Genomic DNA, 22,301 nt, shown 5'->3' with positions numbered 1-22,301 from the left:
TCCCTGATTTAAATAATATCCTGTCTGTCCCTCTCTGTGCCCTTACTCTTTATTATTCTTCATAGCACTTATCATTGCCTGAAATCACACTGCTTAGTTGTTTAGTTGTTGAGTACCTGTCTCCCCCTCCAGAATGTGGGCTCTATGGGGCAGGGACTTTGTCCATCATGATTGCCACTATATCTTTAGCTCCTAGAACACTGTCTGTAACACAGTAGGTGTTCAGTAAATATACTCTGAATAAATGCATGAATAATGGTCACAGTTTTAGATATGTGTATATCATGTTGCCCTCCCATTATGTGGCTTACTCATCTTTTTATTTCCTCCCTCTTCACACCTAACTGTACAGCAAGTACTTTGCACGTGGTATGAGATTAAATTACAAAGTGGTGAATTATAACATAAGAGATGACCTTGGAGATTCTCTCTCCACCCGCACCATACACATTTACAAAATGACTCAAGGCTACACCTCTCTTATTTCATTTGGAAATTCAGATCACTGGCAGTAATCTATTTGATTTACTGTTTTCCCCTTATGTGCAGCACCTTGGAGTTAATTAAGAAGACCATGAATCTTCCCTCTGTAGCTCTTAGTGCATTCCCATTTGCAGGATACTCTCATATTGCTGAGACTGTTGATTTGGGACTCAAGTTGAAACATTACTTAATTTTCTCACATTGAGGTTCATTATGCTGAGCCTAAAGACTAGTCCTACCTTTGAAAGCCCTCTCACTGGCAAGCTTTAAAATAGCTCTGTGTTCCCAGTTTCTAAATAATTTGTTCTCATTTCCTCTACCATGGCCAAGACCTTGCCTTATTGGCTCAAAGCAGTGCAGCTAAGTCAGCTGCATGTCCCCTGAGAGACCTCCCCATCCTCAGCCACAGTGTAGATTCTCCCTCAGGGCTTCTCACCTCTGGCCTGTGCAAGGATTGTTTCCAGCAATAGCAGTCCATGTCCATGTAGCCATATCATCCCCAGGAACACACAGAAGCCATCCAATAAATGAAGACAGTCAAATCATAAGAAAGCATTAACCTAAAGTGCTTGAAGGACCAAAGATAAACTTTATTGAAATTATGTTAAGGAAGAATGAAATGCATAAGAGAAAATTACTTCTCTTGTCTCATTGTTTTTAACATAGATCAGCTTCTGTTAGTTGAACTCCTGCCACGTGTGGGGACTAGGCACTTCACTGTGTCATCTGTAATCCTCACAGATCCTGCGTCACAGCAAGAGCTGTGGTAAGAATCTCCCTTTTACACCTAAGGAAGTGGATTTCCAGGGAGGTTGTGGGAGCTCTTCACCATTTTAGTGTCTTGGACCCCTTGGCGAGCTGGGGAAGCCTGTGGACTACTTCCCAAAATAATGTTTTTAAGTTCATGAACTAAAATGTACAGGATTACAATGGAAAACCAATTATATTAAATGCAGTTGTCAAAACACAAATTTGTGATATAGTAATGTGTGCTTCTTTATTAAGGCCTTAAATAAGAAAGCTTAGATGCTGAGTTAATACTTTCCACAATTTCAAATTAATGATGAGTGTAAAGAATATTCTGAGACATCTGCTACAATTTACTGTGATATCAGAATATCTGTGTCTTCTATATGTGCAAAGTCATAGATACTGTGAAAATACTGTGATTAGTTGCCCATATTCATATCTGAAAGAAATGCTGTTTTAGTTAGAGGTTAATGAAAGTAAAGTTGTACATTTTTTCCCCAAGTTCACAGATCTCCTGAATTCTAACTATGGCCCCTTTGGGACCACAGACCCCACCATAAGAACACCGAAGTTAGATGTCACAGTTTCTAAGTATTCAAGCCTTTGTAGGTGGATTTCCACCCAAATTTATGTCTTTGCTTTTTCTGAGAGGTCACGGAGCCTACCAATGCTCATAGCTTGTGAGACCTTGCACACATTTTACATGTCATCACACCACCTGTCAGGTTGGTAACGGCAGAAGCTATAATAAAAACTAAAACATGTATAACCCTTTCTATTTTACAAAGAACTTTCACAGATACTTCCAGGTATCTGCTTTTTCATGTGAAATTGCACATTTTCCCAAGTGAGCCATGATTCTACTTTAAAAGATTGTTTTTACCCCATTTTTTACAAGGATTAGAGAAATTTAATGACTTACTCAAGCTCACACAGCTAGTAAATGACAACTTGGGATTCAAACTTCTATATCTATTAATTGTATACCCTGTTCTTATTATTATTCTGGATTGCCCAGATACTAAGGTAAAAAAAAGTCAGAAGGTTTCTTTTGAAACTTCACAGAATTGAAGTATGGCCAAGCTGAGGCCCATGCCACCTAATCTCCAACTCTGTGCCTCGCCTGTTACACATTGCCTCCAAAAACCACAGCTTAAAAACTACACACAAGTAATTCTTTAATCAGACGTTCAGACCATGGAATTACCAGACTTGAATAATATAAATGCTGGGTTGTATTTTATGTCATTGCCTCCAGTCGCTGATAAAACCAAACAATGAGCAAGGAGGATTTTTCGTTCAACCCTAAGCAGGTGGTAATTTAGTCTCTGGTCATTGCACTCATGTCAGCCCTGTCCCAGGGGCTTTTCTCTCTTGCTTGATGAAAGTTAGTGCATTTTCCTTGACAATGAATTCACTCTGCGCCGTTGCTGAGGCTGTAAACGTGATGTTTGACAAGCAGAAGTATTTGCAGCAAAGCCTTCTCAGCGGCTTCCACCTTCCATGATCACCGAAATTTCCCTGCAGATTTAGGTGACAGCATGGGCCCATGTAATTTACAGATGGTGGGACCAGCATACCATCATTTCTTGCCAACTTCCTTTTTCCCCTAATGAGATATGATGTGGCATGCCAAGATCAGAAATTGGCTCTGGCTTGTGGAGTTGTCCCTGCCTTCTTGGCAGTATCTGTTTACATCTTTTCTCGACTGTGCCAGGCTTGGCCAATTCAACGTTTCATTTCACGTTGAGAGAGTTTAGCACAAGCAATGGTTGTTGCTCTCAGAAAGCACAGTGTTACCTTGGAAAATTGCATGCTTTGCCTCTTTATGTCAGATAATGCCCAAATTTGCCTTTTGCCCAGACTAAGGTTAGCAGAAAAGGATCAGTGGTGTCATCATCCTACACCCAGAGAAAGAGTGCTATAGTACCCTTGGGCAGAGGGGGCATGTACAGATGCCTTGGTGCTGTAGATTACCAGGAAAAGTAGAATCCATTGTTGGTGCAAACATGATTGATTTTTTCATTTTCATTACTGGAATGGATTCATTTGAAGCAAATTAGCTGGAAGTTGCTTAGACTTGTTCTTCATTGTGTTCATACAAACATCCCTGCTTTCTTTTATTGCTCATTTTATCATTGTGTTCAGCACCAACCAGATTCAGTGATGTACAGTTCTCCTGGGCCAGAAAAGTGTGATGAAAAGCTGATTTCTATATTGTATTAATCTTTGCTAGACAGCAGGCATATTTCTGAAAACTCAAAGCCAGAATGCTTTTAATAATAAGGGTACATTATACTCTTAGCTCATTTACCTTCTTTGAAAAAAGCACTTTCTGGTCTTTGACATTGGTTTATCTCAAGGTCTAAGGCATCAAGATCTTATTTTCTAGAGTTTTAAAGGGGCATGTGGATATTTTTGTATAATATCAAAGTCAAAGAAATCTTAATTCAAATTGAAAAATTCTTATAAGCCCTGCAATTTTTAATTCCCTAGGCACAAAACACCCTTGTAGCTACTAAAAGATGCTGAATATAAAAAGACCAGGTTCTGGCTCTGAAATTCTACTTGATACAAGCATTTTTTTTTCCATCTTCAAAATATTAGTGCTTCACCCATTGCTTCCACCTCTCCCATCTCTTAATAAGTTTATTATGTGAACTGTGAATTATGGGACTAATTGTATTACGTATAGAGTAATACTGGTTGTGGCAAAGCAAATTAATCTGGAGTTTCAGTTAGTCTTCCATTTAATTTCCATCTAATAGTGTCTGATTTCTTTTGCTCAACATGTTTTTGAGATTCATCCAGATTTAGTTTTTGTTTGTTATATAGCATCCCATTATATAAATTATCACAACTTATTTAGCTATCTTCTATTGATGATCATTGACTACTATAAATAGAGAGGCAGTAAATATTCTTGTCCCTGTTTTTTTGTACACATAACACTCATTTCTAATATATTACTAGAAGTGGAATCTTACCTCTTTAAGTTTTTTATTTTTAGTATTTAAAAATACTAAAATAATAATAGAAGTTAAAAAATGGAAAGAAATAGCACTCTTCATCAGCAAGTAAGATGATTTTATATTTCCCTTCAAGTGTTTACTTACATATATGTATAAAATTACAATAGAAAAACTTTTTAATTTTTTGCTTTTACATTTAATTTATGTTTTTCTGGATTATAGTTTTTAATAACCCTGACCAATTTGAATCCACAAATAACATGTGAGCCTGTTGAATCTCTCTTTACCACCATGATAAGGCGTAGGCAGTCAGAAAGCTGTAAGATGCCCCTTAATTCTATCTACTCCTGTTGGGCCCAATCAGAAGACCCCACAGGTGTTGCTGAGCCATTCCTGCCCATACTCAGGAGGGTGTAGCCAGAGCAGGTGCAGCTGGGCCTGTTGCGTCCACTGCATGGGTCCATCAGGTGCCCTTATGTGTGTCTGCTGGTGGCTTTGACCCACTGCCCAAAGCCATCTTGAGGAGGGTGAAGCTCAATTATATTTTCTCCCCAAATGAGGACAGCCTTGTTACCATTATCTGAGAACAAGAGCAATGTGCGTAGGGAAACATATGTCTATAATAAAAAGCATAAAGGAATGGATGGAATGGAGATTTGCAAAATCCAGGACCATAGTTATCCCTAGGGGTGGGCTACCATGGGTAGGAGTACAGAAGGGGTTTCACCTGTGTTAGTAGGACTTTGTTTCAGAAGCTGGTCATGGATTTATAAGTTTCTGTTGGGGTATTCTTTAAACCATTTTGAAAATCTTAAATGTTGCAAAGAATGCATTCTTATTATTAATCATTCGTGTACCAATGAAAGATATAAAGTAAAAATGAAAATCACTTGTATTTCTAACATCATGTACAGGAAATACCACCATTAACATTTTGACCTATGTCCTTTCCGGATTTTGCATATGCATATATATTTTCTAATTTATATATATATATATGGACTGTACTCTATACTCCATTTTACTCATCTCCCCTTTTTAAAACAAACTTCATGTGGAAATATTTACACATTACTAAATACAGCTATGTTATCATAATAGATAAATATTAGCATACTTATGGGTTTACTAAAAATTTGTGTAACCAACTCTTTCTTGATGAACGTTTAGGCATTTTCATTATTTATCATTAATGTATGAACAATATAACAGTGGCCAACTAGTATGTACATCTTTTGTACCCTAGTCCAGTTATTCCCTTAGGACAAATTTCCATCAGGGGAATTGCTGAGTCTATAAATGTGTACAATGGAAATTTTTCTTTTCACTTTCAAAACAGCATCAAAAAGTGAGTGTATTTAACTGTAATCAGCTCATAATAGAGCAAATGGGTGAACAGAATAATTCATGCAATAGTATGTTTAATGAACTGGCAACAAAGAAAGTTGGTCGAAGGAAAGCAGAGGAATTTTGTCTTGTAAAAGTTAGAACCAAGGGGCTCCACAATCATCTGGCATCCTCTGGATGTTGTATCTGTGGTTAGAAATGTACATGATAGGAACTCCAGGGATCTTCCAGGTTCTTTGTTTAAGGTCCTGGTCAACTGTGGCCACAGTATAACACTTATGCTGCATTACTTTCTGTACTAAGCAACATCTGCATAGGTTCCATTGTATGTGCATGGTAATCATTCAGATCTTGGATCCTTAGCTATTCAATACTTCTGCTCTGGTTTCTCAGTTTCAGCCATTACACAGTTATACAAGTAATATGCTTAGCATACAGACAGTCCATCATTGACTGCACTACGTCCAGTTTGGCTTTAATGCAAAAGTTGATAAAGTTGGTATTAACCAAATGTGGTAAGATGGGCCCAGCTGTGTACTAGGTTGGAAGAATAGTTAGGAAGGTTGTTGGGGGACTTCTCTTTCCTTTGGTGTACTATGGTCTTTCTTTTCTTTCTTCTTAAGTTTTAACCTATCCTTTTCTTTAAGCCTGTGATCTCTGAGACTGAGCATTTGCTTTATGGTCGTGATGTTGGAGGTGGGCACGTTCGGGGAGCCTGATAGTCGGACTCAACCTACCAGATCCTCTTACCAGGTTCTTCACTCTGCCACAGGAAAGAATTCAAGAGCAGAGTCACAATAGGAAATGAGAACAGGTTTAATATAATGAATAAGAGATACAGATTTCACAGAGTGTGGCATAGCTCCAGAGACTGAGCAGGGCCCACACGAAGTTTAACACAAAAGTAAGAGATACATACTTAAAGTTTAGTACAAAGTGCAGGCTGGCTCAAGAGAATGAGCAGCTGTTTGCTGAAAGTAAATTTGATACAAAAAGAAAAGAATACACACTCCACAGGTAGAGTGCAGGCTGGCTCCAGGGGAGTGAGCAACAGCCCTGCCTTTTGCTGGGATTCAGCTTTTATACTTTTGCCATCTAATGAAGATTCAATTAAGGGGGTGGTTCCCAGTTATGTAATATAGTCTTGCCCATGTTCAGTTGGTCTCCTTTTGGAGAATATTCATTGGCCAAATCCCTTCACATGCACCAAGCATATTCAAGAATATTCTGGGCTCTCTACCACCTCTAGTGGAAGATCATTCAACTTCCAGGGTTATATAACCCCTCTCTACTGAGCATGCCCAGCCACTGGATTTGCATAAGCCAGCTCCCTGTGGTGTCATTTTCCTTGTGTTGGTGCTGAAAATAGGTCTAAACAGCAACAGTAGCTTTCCTCTAGGGGAGGGCTTAGAGAAGGCACCTGAGACCTTGGGGAATGGCTTGAAACCCAGAGGTGTGTCCCAAAACCTGAGCCCAGAGAAACTGAGCCCTCCTATCTCAGTCGCATATGTCTTTGTTTTCTTTTGCTTCTCAATGCTCATGCCACACTATTGTTTCTTCCAGAATCACCACCACAACTGAAATTTTGTTATATTTTATGAATATCTCCTCCAGAAACAGGTCCCAGTGTAGGATGCAGGCATGTCTATTTTGTCCTTCCTTACCCACTGTGGGAATTAAGGTGCTTTGGAATCTTTGCCAAAAAACTTATTCCATTGCTATTGTAATTTTTGTCTATTTGATTCAGTATCTTATTAAAATAATATTTTTTTCTCTTTACAAAAATAATCTTATTATGGAAATTTGGTAAAATAAATGCTTAAATTTTTCTACCCATGGTTAATAATGGTTAATATTTCTGGGTATTTCCTTGTAGGTTTTTTTTCCAATGCGTATTTTTATGCAAAATTATGATCATGCCCTACATACAGTCTTGTCATCCGCTTCTCTTACTTAATTATACTGTGAGCACTTGGGGGCACTATTTTTTCAAAATAATCATTTGGCAGCATTAATACCTAGAGCATAGTTAATTATTTCCTGTTATTTCATTGGATTTTTTTCCACTTTTCACTGTTGTAAATGATGCACGTGATTCCCTGTGACATGTTTCTAGAACTGGTATTCAAGTATATGAACACTTTAACACTTTCATGCAGGTTGTCAAAATTATTTTATTTTTATTCTTGCCAGTGGTAAAATAGGAATGATGCTTCTCTGTTTCCTTGCTGGCATTGAGGATTGTCATTTAAAAAATCTTTACCAATTTAATATTAAGCACAATATCAGTACATAGCATTTATGAATGACTAGTGTGATAAAACCTCATTTTTGCATGTAGCAGGGCCATGACATAGTCAGAAAGGTGCTAGATCTTTTTAATACATGAAGGAAGGGTATAATTCCCAAGTTGTCTTCTGAAATTCCTTTCAAAGGGTACTGAATTTGAGATCCAGATTGAAGCCAAGGTCTATAACCCCAGTCACCATAGAACAGAGGTCAAATCATTCAAATGAAACGATGGAGTCCCTTGTTTGAAAATGAATGATTAGATGAACGTTTACATGATTCTTGAGTAATAAAGATCATCTTGTGTTCAGATTTGTTCCTTCCATTTCATCATTTGTGGTCAGTCTGTGAAAATCACAAAGGCTCTATAAAAGTAGGGAACCAGATGTAGGAGGGTGGAAAGAGAGAAGTATGCCAGCTCATTTCTGTTCTTCTGTCTTTTCGCTAATACCTCACTCCAGCCCTTTTGCGGCTCTTCCGTCTTCCCAAAACAAGAAGGCTAAGGTGAGAGACCACGATAAGAAACAGTAGTTCAGTCTTTTCAAATCTCTTTGTTTAGAAATGATGTAGACCCTGACTAGCCCTGTTCCTTAGACCTGTGAAATTGGTACCATCTTGCCAGTTAACCTCGGTGCCCCAGTCAGTTTTCTTTTCTTGTCTGAAGTTGAGCAGCTGGAACTCTAAGCCACTACCTCATCTTTACTGCTTATACTGCTTCATTGCAAGTTACCAGATCATAATCCCAGGTCTATAAAGGAATTAAGAAGGAACTGGAAAGAATTTTTCAGGCAGGGTACCACGGGAAGGTCAGACAGTCAGGATCATCCCTTGAGCGTTTCCTAAGAATTGTTTATTCAAACACTTCAACTAATATAAAAGCACAAAAATAAAACTGCCTCTCCCAGTAGAGAAATTTGGCCACCAGTAATGATCGCTGCAGACTGTTCCCCTGCTTCTCCTCTGTGTTTACGGAGGCTCTGAAAAGGGAAAATGCAGCTTATGGACTCCATCTCATTACAGGCATTGCCACATACACCATCGGTGCCCTTCCCTTCCAGGAGTACCCCGGTGAACTTGACTGTATCCAAAGTCAGCCTTGAATTGTGTTTTTCTCACTTGTGACAGGAATAGAAGTTTTGCATTTCACTCTCCACCTCCATCTGTTGCCAAACCATCCCAATTCCCTCATCAGTGCTTCAATCTGCACAAAGTGAGGTTTCATTACTATATTTGTAATAAAAATACTATAAATCATGTAAGTCTGGTGTAAGAAAGAGTGGGTGGGGATAAAAGAAAAACAGCACTCTCTTCCCAAGTTAAACTCAAACCCAGCATCTGTGCAAAGCGCTTTCTCGGAAGAACCTGGTATTGCATTAGCGAGAAAGTCTTGCCCTCCATTGTAGAGTTGTTGAATGTATTGTATAGTGTTAATGTGCTGAATACTTTTTCTTTTAGTGAATCTTCTAGAACTGAAAAGTGATGCCAGCATGCTGCTCATAAAGCATTAGCTTTTCCTGATTACATTACCATGGTTTGCAATAGCAAGGGAAGGGGAATTCAGATGCTTCCAGTAGCTTTCGGATTGAACATTCATGACAAAATACAGAAACATGTATCCAAGTGACATGTCACTTGGCAGTTAATATTTTTCTGTCACATCTTGTTTTTGTATGTGCAGTGGCTGCATTGCTCATGTGTTTTTATTCATGTAGTCATATCTCTATACCCTGCCACGTGACTTGTTCTAGAGATGGAACAAGAATGTCAAACTTTAGACATTAAATTCAAACAAGATGTGCAGGAATGCATTTTTTTTAAGGATAAGAAAAGAATGCCTCCTAGTCAGGAAGAATTTATGATTTGGGGCTTTGTTTTTCTCTTTCATTTCTCATTAGACTTTAGCCTTACCAAAATCTAATGTGCTCAAGATTTATAAAATACAAGGATCTTTCATTTCTTGTCAGGAGTAAAGATCGAGAAGTGTTAATCAGCACTTTACTGAGTATACTCAAATATGTTCCAAAAAGATGTGTCACATAGAAATATAACATTTTTTAAACAGGGAGACATTAACCAGTCTTCTTTATATAGTCAAATTTAGGGAAATTTAAGGAAGTTGTAATCCACAGCCCTTATTCATCTCAAACAGTAATTTTGGTATGTCAGAAGACTTGAGTGATAGGCATTTATGTGTGTTAATATTGGCTATCAGAAAAACACATGTATCTGTGCTTCATGAGACAACTTGACGATAAAAATAAACGTGTTCAGATCTTCCTTTAATCCTTGTCACCAGTTCTACTTTATCTTAGACTTTGCATTTAGAATGGATGTATTTGGATTAGATGCCTGGTTTTTAGTTTGTGTTATAAAAGATATCAGGAAAAAAAGTTATGTTGGGTGTACAACAGCTTGAAAAAATAAGAAATGCAACATTTTAGTGCTGTCAGGAGTTATGATCTTTGCTTAGATTTCATGCTGAAGAACAATATGTACATATTTTAACCTTTGTGTCTGATATGTACTGAAATGTGCAGTGTCAGTGTCTATAAATGAAACACTGTAGCTGTCACAGCTGTCTCAACTTCTGAAAAATCTACAGTGCATTTGTGGTTCTCATGCTGATAATGTTAGAAAAAAGAAACATATGCCAACATACACACTCAGAGTCACAGACACCAGGATAAATTCCAGACCGTAGGATATACTGGGAAATCCTCTCTCTCGCTTTTTAAAAAATGGCTCTTCTTGAGATTAGCTTGATCATTTTAGCCAGTATTTTAAGGACTGACAGATTCATGAGTTACCATCATTGTCATCTGAGGTGACCCAACTAGCCTTCAGTAAGATTCGTGACTACCAAAATAGGTTGGTTTTGTTTTTCTTTGGTTTACTTAGTCATCTCCTCCTTGACTCCTTTTAAAAATCAATATGCTGTGTAGGCCATTTTTAAAAATTATTTTTCTAAATTATTAGGGAAATAGTAAAGTAAGCTTTGAAAATGGTGGAATGGGAGTGGATTACTTATATTGTATCATTTTTGCACAGTATTTTATGTGTTTTCCCTTCAATGTTTTGAGTCACATTCTAGTTTTATAAGCATTTGTAAGGTTCTAAAGGAGACATACATTTAACTGTTATTTCATGAGCATTTTTTTATGTTGCTGCATCTTCAAAATTACTAGTATTACTATTTTTTTAATGGTCACATAATATTCTATAAGATAGAGTTCACTGAAATATGTCCTTCATTTTGTCCTTATGGCTGCTTACAAAATTTTGTTACTATAAATTTTACTGAAACGAATATCTTTCATAGTGCCAGTAATTTTTTTCATTGAGATTATTTTCATAGGTCTCAGAAGTGGTTTGATTGGGGAAAAAAGAACGTGGATGTTTTAATGCTATGTACCAGTGAATCTCCAACTTCTGCCACAATGTACATGTTGGATGATAATATTTATCACACATTCTCAAGGGACTTACATTTCTGCTAAATTCTAAAACCTTTGGAGGAGGAGGATATAGGTGAAACACTGAGAAATTCACAATTGCCACTACGGATACATAAGTAACCAGTACAGATGTTGGCATCATTCTCCATTTATGCAATTATGTTGGAATAAGAGAAAGTGCTCTGCACGTACAGTTAACCTTCAATCTACTTCAGTTTGAAAATGGAGTCATTTACAAACTGATCCATTTGCTATTGTTTGTGCAGTTATTTGTAATGACCACAACAGAGGTCAAGACCCCCCATCCCACCAATTTTACTTGATATAAACAACTGTAGGAAACAGGAATGGACAATTCAGAATTTGGAATGAAATAAAGAATAGTTTTTTTTTTCTCATCCAAGAATTAGCTCTGATCCTCTTAACAGGTGGAAAGAGAGCCCAAAAGCCACACTGTTTTCAATTTAGAATTAATTGAAATTTAACTGTGATAGGAAGGAAGATGATTATTATTGTACTCCTAAAATTGTCATTTACTTAAGTAGAAAATGCTTGCATAATGCTGTATGCCAAACCATATATAGCATATATGCAAACATACTCCTCAGAAAATTCTCAGCCTTATTATCTGTGTTCACCATCATTCACAGAAAATCAATCTCAAAGAATTCCACTTAGCACAATAAAATTTGGAATTTGGATTCCCTAATTCTGAAGGCTCACTGTGTTCAGTTTGTTTGGTTTATTAAATTAAACGCGTGAATGCTAATCCTATACCATGAAGTTTTAAAAAGAAGGATGGTGGGTAAAGTCATTTCTGTTAACCTTTGGAGAACTTTAGCCTACTGACAGTTTATTTTAGATATGCTTGTATAGGATTATTCCACAGCTAGGGCCAAAGTTCAAGTTCTCTAGAATATCAGGGGAAATTCTCCCTTCAACATGTTACTGCATTAAAAACAACTGCCTCTCTTGCTGATTAAAAGTGATTTTAACTGTGGTGCTAAATACCAAAATGAAAGTGGCAGATAGCGAAGCCCCTGCATGTCAACTTGCTTTTACCGTAAGCCTGGCCAATAAAGGTAATTAATTTTGGCCTCGCAAAGCCTACTGCCTTTCTTCTATGGATTTGTTAGTTCTGTGTTCAATATGGGATTCCAAATATAACTCATATCCCCCATTAATAAGATACAAGGATTTGATCCCTTTGGCTTCCCTTGCCTTTCAAAAGCCTTTTGTTTTTAGAAAAAGCGAGTCTTAACTGTAGATTGGGGAAGACTGTGAATTGCCCAGACATTACAGCCAGTTGGATAAACTTTCCATAAATGAAGCATATGAACTGTGAGAGGCTTGAGCTTCCTAACACTTAAGGTAAACCTCAGAGTAGTTTTCCAAATATTGCTATGTTCACTTTTATCCTTCTGTAACATAAGGTCATCAACAAAGTTAGGCACAGCTACAATCAGAAAATTTTCAGCTTTTTTGTTTGTTTGTTTTGGTGGCTGGCAAGTATGGGGATTTGAACCCTTGACCTTGATGTAACCAGCACCACACTGTAACCAAGTGAGCTAACTGGCCAGCCCAATCAGAAAATTTTGAAGAAAAATGATTGATACTTCTTACCTGCATGTATTTCCTCTTCTATGCAGCTAGTTTTATTTCTAGTAAATTCTCATAAAGTTGGGTGATAATATCTCTTGTGGTAAATCTTGTATATGGTACATGAGGACTGCGAGGAATTCCTATCAACCAAAAGTTGATGTGAAGAAAGCAGGAGGGCTTACAATTATTGTTTAAATAATCTGTCATTATGGCTGAGATACCATCTGCATTTTATACATGAGGAAACTGAAGCTCAGTGAGGTTATTCCCCAAGTGGTGGAGCTGAGATTTGAATTTGGGTCTTTCAGGTTTCAAAGCACTGGAGCAGCATAGCATTCTGCCTCTAGATGATGACTGTAAACCTTTGACATCCATGATGGAAAGATCCTGAGAGCACCCTAAGTCCCTAGATTTGCAAATACCATGACATGGGCATACACTTTCCCCCTTAAAATGCATTATTTCCCTGGCTGGAGCTCCTACTGAAACTGTTTAAGTGACATCATTTCCTTGTTTTATATAAAATGTCTAGTGGACAAGCACAACTGGCATCAAAGTTGGCATTCCATTCTTTAATTTATCCAAAAAAGAATTATGCTTTAATCGGGCAAAACCTATCACTTTTTCCTTCTTTCCTGCCATCACTAACTCTTGCAGTCAGCTTTCTTTGGGGAGAATATTTTCCTGAAAAATAAACTCTTTAATGTCTTCACCAGAGTTCCTGGGCATGTGTGTTGTGGTGACAAATAGAAACCAACTAGTCCCAGTTATGATGTGGTCTGAGGCAATCGGTGGGGCCTGTGCCACTCACCCATACACACCAGCTTTGGGCAGTAGCCAGAATTGAGAATCCTGCCTCAGGCAATTACATAATTGTATACAAATCATATTTCATACATTGTAATTACACATCATGGGTCTGTGGAAGATGGTATAGCTTAGTGGCTACGAACACAGACTCTGGAGACAGACTACTTGAGTTCAAATCTCATCTCTCCCTTTGATAGGCTGCATGGCCATGGGCAAGTTACTTAACCTCTCTGTACCTTAGTTTTCCCATCTGTAAAATGGGGGTAATAATGTTTACCCTCTAGACTATAGTAAGTTTTAAATAAGGTAATATTTATAAAGCACTTAGAACAGTGCCTGGCACATAAAAAGCGCTATGTAATTGGCAGCTACTGTTGTCCTCTAAGTTTCTCATAGAAGAAAGTTCAAATATAGTAAGTCCTCAAATGCCATGTTTCCACTTTGATGAGGAGCTTGGATACACAGTTTGCTGCTCCATTGCCTTCTCTCACATGCTCTCTTGGTAACATGCCAGTTTCTTGTCTTTGGTCTGTTGTGCTTCTTTGTGACTCTGCTTGTCCTTAGCTATGTCTGTTGTCTATTCTACCCACCTTCAGGATCTCCCCTTAACTCTCCCTTCCCGCCGTAGTTTCTTCCTTTTCTGCTTACCTTCCTCCAGTGCCTATCTCCCAGCAGGCTTTCTGCCAGGCCATAAGCAGCAGGCGCAGTCTGAGTTGGAAAGGCGCTGACCCAAGCCTCCTGGGTGGCTCAGGAACCAAGCTTTCTCCCCCCAGATTTCTCCCTCCTGTGGCTTTACTTTTGCCAGACCTTTCTGATTCTCACTCCGCTGATGTGCCAACCCTGCAATTGTCAGGGCAACCACAGCTGCCTCAGCCCTCTCTGCTGTCCAAAATAGGTCCACTGCCAGGCTGAACTTCCAGCTCCCGCCACCGCATAACTTCTACAGAACACCCTGGTATACACTGAAGGATATACCAGCAAAGATTGTCGGAAATGATTAGAGTCAGTCAGTCTTTGTCACGTTTTTATACTGTGTCTCCTCTTCTAAGTCTTCCTGCTAGGTTCATTTACTATGGATTATCCCAAAGTGAATGTAATCTCAAGAGATTTTGTATGCTAGGTAGATGCAGTGCCCCCAGGAAAGAAAGATATGCAGGTTAAAAATGAGCACTTAGAAACCAGAGGTTTTTCTCCCCAGAAGAGTAAATTCTCACTACTGGATTCTTTGGGTCCTGTCAGTCTTGTGGTTTAAAAGAAACACATGAATTGGTTAACTACATAAAATTTTCCAGTGAAAAGACTGTTCAGGTAAATAAGTACAAGTCGAATGAACTAGGAAGATTTCATTTTCTGAGGTTTGCCTTTTTCTGTAAGGGAGTTGCTCACAGACATATATCTTTTCCAAAGAGAGAATTTGAGGTATTTAAATGAATTTTTATGCTGAGTAAATTAAGTACTGAGGTTGCAGTATTTCACCCTAACCCAGTTTAGACCATCTCTATATTGCTGCAGTGACTGGTGTAATCTGGTCTCAATCACCTGTGAAAGGGTATGCTCACAAGATAATTCATTCGTTCATTCATTTATAGAATGCCTTTGTTATACTATGCTATATACCCTATGTACAGAATGGTTACAATATACTCACAGGTGCCCGCTACTTTTGGAGAGACAAAGAAATATAAAAGGTGGTCCATACGCTCAAGTAAGATGACACACATGAAAAATAGCAGCGCAAAGTATGTCAAAGGGCCAAAATAAGTTATTGCACCAAGTTAACTCACATGGTCATTGCTGTGTCTTCATAGGAGTTGAAGAGAAGCTTCATGGAGGAGGGAGAAAGTGAGTTGGACTTTGCAGTATAAATAGGAATTATCTAGCTAGAGAGGAAAATAATGACATTTCATGTAAAGGGAATGACAAAATGAATGGACCAGAGGTGTTTCCTGAGGTTTGTCCAAAAGACCCTGAGTGTGACTACAAAGCATTAGGAACATCTGATTTCAAATCTTAGGTCCATTTACTCTCTTTGTGGCCTTAGGCAGAGCTACATTTTCTCCTCTATAAAGTGAGAAAAGTAATGAGAAAAAAAATAAAATATTTTTCTCTCATCTATAAGAGAGAAAAATAATGTGTACAGTCTTTAGCACTCAGTAGGCACTTCCCAAATGGTTGCTGCTATTAATATTACTACTGCTACTATCACTATTCCACTACCACTACTGCTATTGCTAATCTTATCATTACTCCTGTACTTTTCCTTGTACTACAACCACTGTTACTGCTATTAGTACTACTCTAATTTCTATTAGCGGGTCATTATTGCTATTAGTACTACTCTAATTTCTATTAGCGGGTCACATCCCAGCTCTTTCCCTTATTATCCCCTTCCACCCACCTCATCATCATTCGTTCTTCTTTCCAAAAATTCTTTGTAAGGAGACCTGACTTGGGCATGGCAGGGTGGGTCTGGTGTAGTTTGGACTGCAAAATCAAATTCGAAGACTGAATTCAGCACGAAAACACTTGACCTTATTTTACTCCCAAGCTATTGTGAGAAAAGATGAGTCACGTGGAGGTGGACCCTCGGGTTCATAACAAGAATGATCAGAGAACATGGTCTGGGCTTCAGGGTTCACTAGAGACTTTGCACAGCTCCAGGGATGCTTTGGATGAGCTGTAAAAGGGAGCTTGCCAGATTGACTTGATGGAGCAGCAGCCATGTGCCACACAGTACACAAAGTGGGTGGACCCGCTGACAGTGGCAGAGCCCTATAGCTCTGTTGTCATCCTTCCTTCTTTCCCCTTAACTTAGAGCTGGTGTGTGGCATTTAAAAAAAAATGTTTTCTGTCTGTTTACTTTAGAAGGCGTTTCTTCTCCTACAACATTTAACCTGCTCTTTAGTAGAAACGTGTACCCACAACCTTAATGATGTCTGCATTTTGAGCATTTGCTTGTGAAGCCACCCTGAATATCAAGTGCATCTTTTACAGGCAGAAAAAGATGTTAAAATATTCAAAATTGGTAAGACCTATGCCATATTATCTCCAGAGAGATGAATCTGTAAAGGAGTAGGGGAGTAAGAAATGTATGAGTAAATTAATAAAGGTGACCCCCATTCCTTACACCTGCTCTCTCTGTGACAAATAATAATAATTTCCAAATCTCACTCCTGATATATTAGATACTTTCAAGGTTTCTATGTGATTAGCTATTTCCTCATTTCTTATTTCACTTACCAAGGTCTCGTATTGCATAGATATGTAGAACTTGTCTGGTGGGCATGTTAGATACGTGTTTTATTGCTGTATCTGGAATATTTAACATGCTATTCTTAGAATTTTCAATTAGTAAATTTTAATTAACTAATTGGGGTTTCTTATTAAGAAGGTTTTATGATTTGTCATAGTAGTCTAGCTGTGTGTGCACCCTAATCTATTAAGAAGTCATTAAATCCTTAGAAACATCCTGTGAATTCATTAATCTTACTGTGTAATTGCGGTAGTCTGGGTGTAGAGCAAGGACATTTGTAAGTCTGTGTCTTAAAATATGAGGGTCTTCTAGGTGATAGAATGTTACAATAATGGAGCTGGGCTAGGGTGGAAAATACAGTTCTCCAGGTAACCCAAAGTACCCTATTTGGATTTATTTTTGCGTCTGTTTTTATTCTTCCATTTTTTTAATGCATCTGTATCTGGTGTTCCTGAAAGTTAAAATACATCATGCCAGCTGCATCACCTGAAATCTTGCAGAAATGTCCCAGTAGGATGAATCCACTTGAGGTGTTCCTCTGACACCACCTTGAACATCATCCCTTAGGTCACCACAATCTAGAAAAGAACAACTATAAAATAGCTTTATTTATTTAATAAACAAAATAAGTCACTGAAAACCACTTCTTAAATACCAGGTGAGGCCTAATATCTAGGATACAAAAGTTAGAAATTTTAGGAGTAAATGTGGCCAACTGATGTGAGGGTCTAGCTGCTGTTCCTGAAGGTCACAGGAGAAGGACGTCTTTGCCACTAAGGGGGGGGGGGGGGTCAGGTATAGACTCAGGCAGAACAGAACTGAATGAACAGCACAAACTTTCCATCAACGAATGGCTTTATAAGTTAACACACTTAATTTTTCTACTAAAACTCAGAAGTGAGCTCTGCCATCATTTGTGTGCAGCCTTGCCTTAGTTGGCATCACTGCATTTTCGTCCCTTCCACCTTTTTGACCATTGTGTGGCTTTCTGGTGTTCTCTCTGGCCTTGTGCTCTGTAGCCCTTTCACGCAGGGCCTTTTCCTCCAGAAAATTAGTCGCTGGCATTCTTACAGGGAGAAAAATAAAAATTTTGGAAGTCCTAAGTTGGGGGTGGAGAATGGGGAAAAATAAATGGAGATTCTGAGTAGGGAGGCTATTAGGGAGTAATAATGAGGTGCTCATAAGGTTCAAGGGCATTGACTAATCATAGCCTAACACATTACCCTGCCTGATAATGTTCCCATTTTAAAATCTTCATCAGTGCCCCGGGTCACAGCCCCAAAGAGCGTCATCTCAACAGGGGTCTCCAGACACATGGCAGAATAAGTGAGAGAAGTAATTGAGTGAGAAAGCCCCATTTTACATAATCCAGTGGTCACCTGCTCTCATGGAAACAGGAAGGGTAAAAGACAGATTCAATTCGTAGGTATCATGTTAGCGCTTATGGCACATTCTGCTCTGTACTTCTCCATTGATCTCCAAGAGCTGAATCAGGTTCCAGTCCTTGTGAATTGCCTTTAAGATCTGCTGCACCCTACCCAAGGACTTCCTTGATGCCCCTCTCCACTACACCATTCATGCTACCCCATCCCACCCCGATCAGAACACAACAAGGTCATCTGCTCCATCCCAGAGTGCTCTGTTAATTTGGTGAATGAAGTCAATGTGTCCCATAATGAGTTGCTCTTCAGAAGAAGGATTCTATGGTTAAGAAAGTTTGAGAAATGCTGTATGTCACAGTTACCTATTCATGATACAAATTAAAAAGATTCACAGTACAAATTCAAGCCTCTGAAAATTTTTTTTCACTAAAGTTAGTCTGGTTAACCTCATTTAGGCTTGGGGTTCCCACATTTATTTTACTTTAGAACCCTTTAGGAAGTGCTGCATTAAGTCAAGGTCACGCCTAACTGTGGCCTCATATATTACAGCCACTCCCAGCTGGCATTTTTGTGTAAAAATTTGCCTTTTAGTGACACCCTCATGATCAGTTGTAAAATTTAAAAATGTAGTCAAATCGCCGAGCAGGCTTAGGGACTGGGCTGAGAGGTAGAGAAAGAAGCCTGGCTATATGACTTCCAGTAAGCGGCTGCACCCAATTTCACGAGACAGCAATTTATTCTTGACCCACAGAAAGCCTGAAACTCAAAGAATCCACATTAACATCGGGTTCTTTTTTAGAAGCCAGGAAACTTATAGGGCTTTAGGGAAGTGATGTCCATCAGGAACACACTTTCTAGAAAGCTAATTAAAAGTCCTTTCGTGCAGAAAGTGTTTCAGAGAAACAAATCATCACAGGCCGATTGGAAAGGTCCCTGTCAAAAGCAGCCAAAAGCACTAACTTAGCACCATTATAAATGAAACGATATAAATTATACCTCTTTCTCTGCAAACACACTGAACTCAGAGAATGCATATTGGCATCCTTTTCATATGAGTTACAAAGGATGTTTTTCACTTATTACCATTTTTTTCTGTTACTTCACAAATCTGACAGAAACCAATGTTGAATATGTAAAAGACCAGTATATGTTTTAAGAAGCGTATGTAGGCCAAACCACAGGAATTTATTGCCCAGCCTCCTTAATTGTTATAAGTTAGAAGCAGTCAATTAGGAGTCCTGTCTGCAGCCTGGGAAGTCAGGTGTGATGTTTAGAGAGCGATCTTGTTCACAGATCAGAGCAAGAGGCTGTCTTGTCCTCTACCTGCGGACCTCGACTTTCATGCGTTTGATTGCCCAAGAGTAACCACTTTTACACATTACCAGGAGATACCCTAAATAAGCTACCTGTCTTTGAGTTGCCAGATTTGGCCTCCATATATGGGCTAACCAGTCATAATATTGAAAAATTGCTGGAGTGCAAGGTTGGACTTCTTTATTTGGAGCTAGAGAACAGGATTGGTATTGCAGGTAGACAAGGAGGCCCCACCAAAGCCACCATCCTAAGTTAGCATTCCCAAACTCAGCAGTCATGCTCACTGCCCATCACAGCCCCTTCCAAGTCAGTGTCCCTCTGCAGGGGGTGAGCAGGCACTGAGCTTCCCGAGGGCCATCTTTGCCAACATTGCATAATCAGTGGGACCTCACCCAGCTTCAGCCAGCCTGGGCAGCGTAGATGGGGAGGAAAGCCATTGAATAGAATCAGGGAGAAGAAACGCTATGGCCCCCACTAACCGATGTATTTAGCTGTAGGAGCTATGATAGTTTGGGTCCCTGAGGCGGGCGACCACAGAAGGACAAATAATGTCTGTCAGAAGCTTTTGAGGTGTCTGCAGTCAGAACTTTAGGGCCCCTCCATCTTTTCTTGTCCCTGGCCAGACTGACTGGGCACAGCCAGCTGAGGGATTAGTGTGTGCACTGCGGGAGGGGCATGGCAGGACACCAGGGTAGGAAGAGGGCTGGAGATGGAGTGAGTCACTGGTTACAGTGTCCAGCACCAAGGCATGCATCTTTGTCTGCCACGCCGGGGTGGTGTTACTACTGTTACCACGGCTTCTCTGCTGCAAGCTCCAGTGAGAAGCTGACTGTGTTAGATTATCCAGGATAAACAGTCCACCTTCTCTCCAGATCCCTGGAGCTGCGTTTCCTACCTTCTCACAGACTCAACCCATCACTTATGACAGTTACATACTTTATAGATTTTTGTTTTGATCTGTTTTAACATCAATTTCAGTCTGTTTTCCATTTGTTTGAGTTAAATTTGTCTTTTTTAGCCTTCATAACCTGCCCACCACAAAGAATGTGGGGGTGTACATGCCACCTAATTGGAGCCCTATTTAGAGATTCCTAGGATCTGTACCTTTCTAAGTAGGTCGATTCTGAGGTCAGGTGCCCCAGCCCAACCACAGGACCTTTTGAACCCTGCTCCCCTCTCACCCTCTCAAAGCTGAGCTTACAATAAACTGCAGGCACTTCAGCTAAGTGCAGTGTCAAAGAGTTGGGTTTGTCATTTGTTCTGGTGACTAAAATGGTACATTTGGGGTTCAGCATTGAGTTTGTAAATCTTTTTTTATACACATAAATTTTACTCTCATATGTTCCAAGTGAATGCCAGAATTGGGTTTGGACCAGTTTTTACCTCTTAGCTATAGTTAACAAAAAGCCCACACCTTAAAATGTAGTTGTTCAAGCTTAAAATTTATCCACCTACATGTAGGATTAGAGCAGCTTGAAAAATCACTGGTTGGCTGGGAATATTTTTAGTACATTGGACTATATAGCCTTATATAACTTAACTTTTCAGCCTGTGGTTTGCCAGCTGGAAAAACTTGAGTTTGGTAAAACTTGAGGCATCATCAAATATTTGTTCCATGCTTTTAAAATAAAGTAAGCTCAGGATTATGCTAATGCTATAACTAATATCCTATGCTACTGCCTTTAGAGCAACAAGAGGAAACTACTTTTCTCTCTGTGCTAAAGATGATTTCGTTTAATATTATGAAGCTTTTTGTTGATCAGGATGTGGTTCCATTTGGTAACATTTAAGGGATCAAATAGGTAAGACTTTTTATATTGAATATTGATAGCAGTTTCCTTCAAATCCCTACCATGCTTGTTCTCTCATAAGAATAAAAATATCTAAATGTGTTTTTTCCTGAACATGTTTCAAACACGTTTTAAATGTATTTCTGTGTCTGTGCTTATAAAGAGAAGAAAATGGACTGAAGTTGATAACATCTGATTTTAATAGAAAGGGAACATGCTTATTGTTTAGCTCTCCCAGGCCCGTAGCTGGTTACAGTTTGCTCCAGTCCCTTTTCCCTCAGTGATTCATAGCCCAGAGAGACAACTCCACTCCCAGCTAAAGCCTGGCCACTTTGGGAATTCCTAAAGGGATTTGACGTCTTTTAGCCAGATCTGTATTTCAGCTGTTGGTTCACTTGTGGGACCTACGAAAGAATGTGAGAGAGAATTGGTGGATTAGAATGTAATTTGGTACTCATGGGCTGTGTCTGGGTTGGCAAAGCCTCTCATGGAAAATGAGAAAGGGCTCCCTATTGGGATTGGTGGCGCAGGCAAAGGGTAGGAACCAATTTACTGGGTGCCAGGATCAATCCCCTAATCCCCTTTTCTGACTGATAAACTCCACTCAATCCCTCAAAACCTACCTCCTCCAAAAAGATTTCCCTGACCCCTCCCCACCCCTTGTGTTTCATTTCTGCTTCTCCACTAAGTGCTGCTTCCACCTTGTGCAAAGTGGTTAGGTTTCTCTGTCTATCTGTGAATCTGCCTTCCTTACTAGACTATGGGCTCCTGGAAGGCAGGGGCTGTTTCTTACTCATATTTATATCCCTGTTACTGAACACAGACTTGCTGTTATATTGAGTTGAATTGCTTGT

General features: G+C 39.1%; 1 protein-coding gene and 1 pseudogene across 1 annotated transcript in view; one reads left to right on the top strand and one right to left on the bottom strand.

The window, feature by feature from the left end:
* Positions 1-22,301, top strand: part of JAZF1 (JAZF zinc finger 1) — a 333,199-nt gene that overhangs the window by 201,384 nt on the left and 109,514 nt on the right. The gene's annotated exons all lie outside the window — the stretch shown is intronic.
* Positions 5,690-7,093, bottom strand: LOC134380077 (rRNA-processing protein FCF1 homolog; annotated as a pseudogene).

The sequence above is a fragment of the Cynocephalus volans genome, chromosome 6, assembly GCF_027409185.1.
Source record: "Cynocephalus volans isolate mCynVol1 chromosome 6, mCynVol1.pri, whole genome shotgun sequence".
Lineage (NCBI taxonomy): Eukaryota > Metazoa > Chordata > Mammalia > Dermoptera > Cynocephalidae > Cynocephalus > Cynocephalus volans.
The sequence above is the reverse complement of the archived record's forward strand: the minus strand, read 5'-3'. Positions and strand labels throughout refer to the sequence as shown.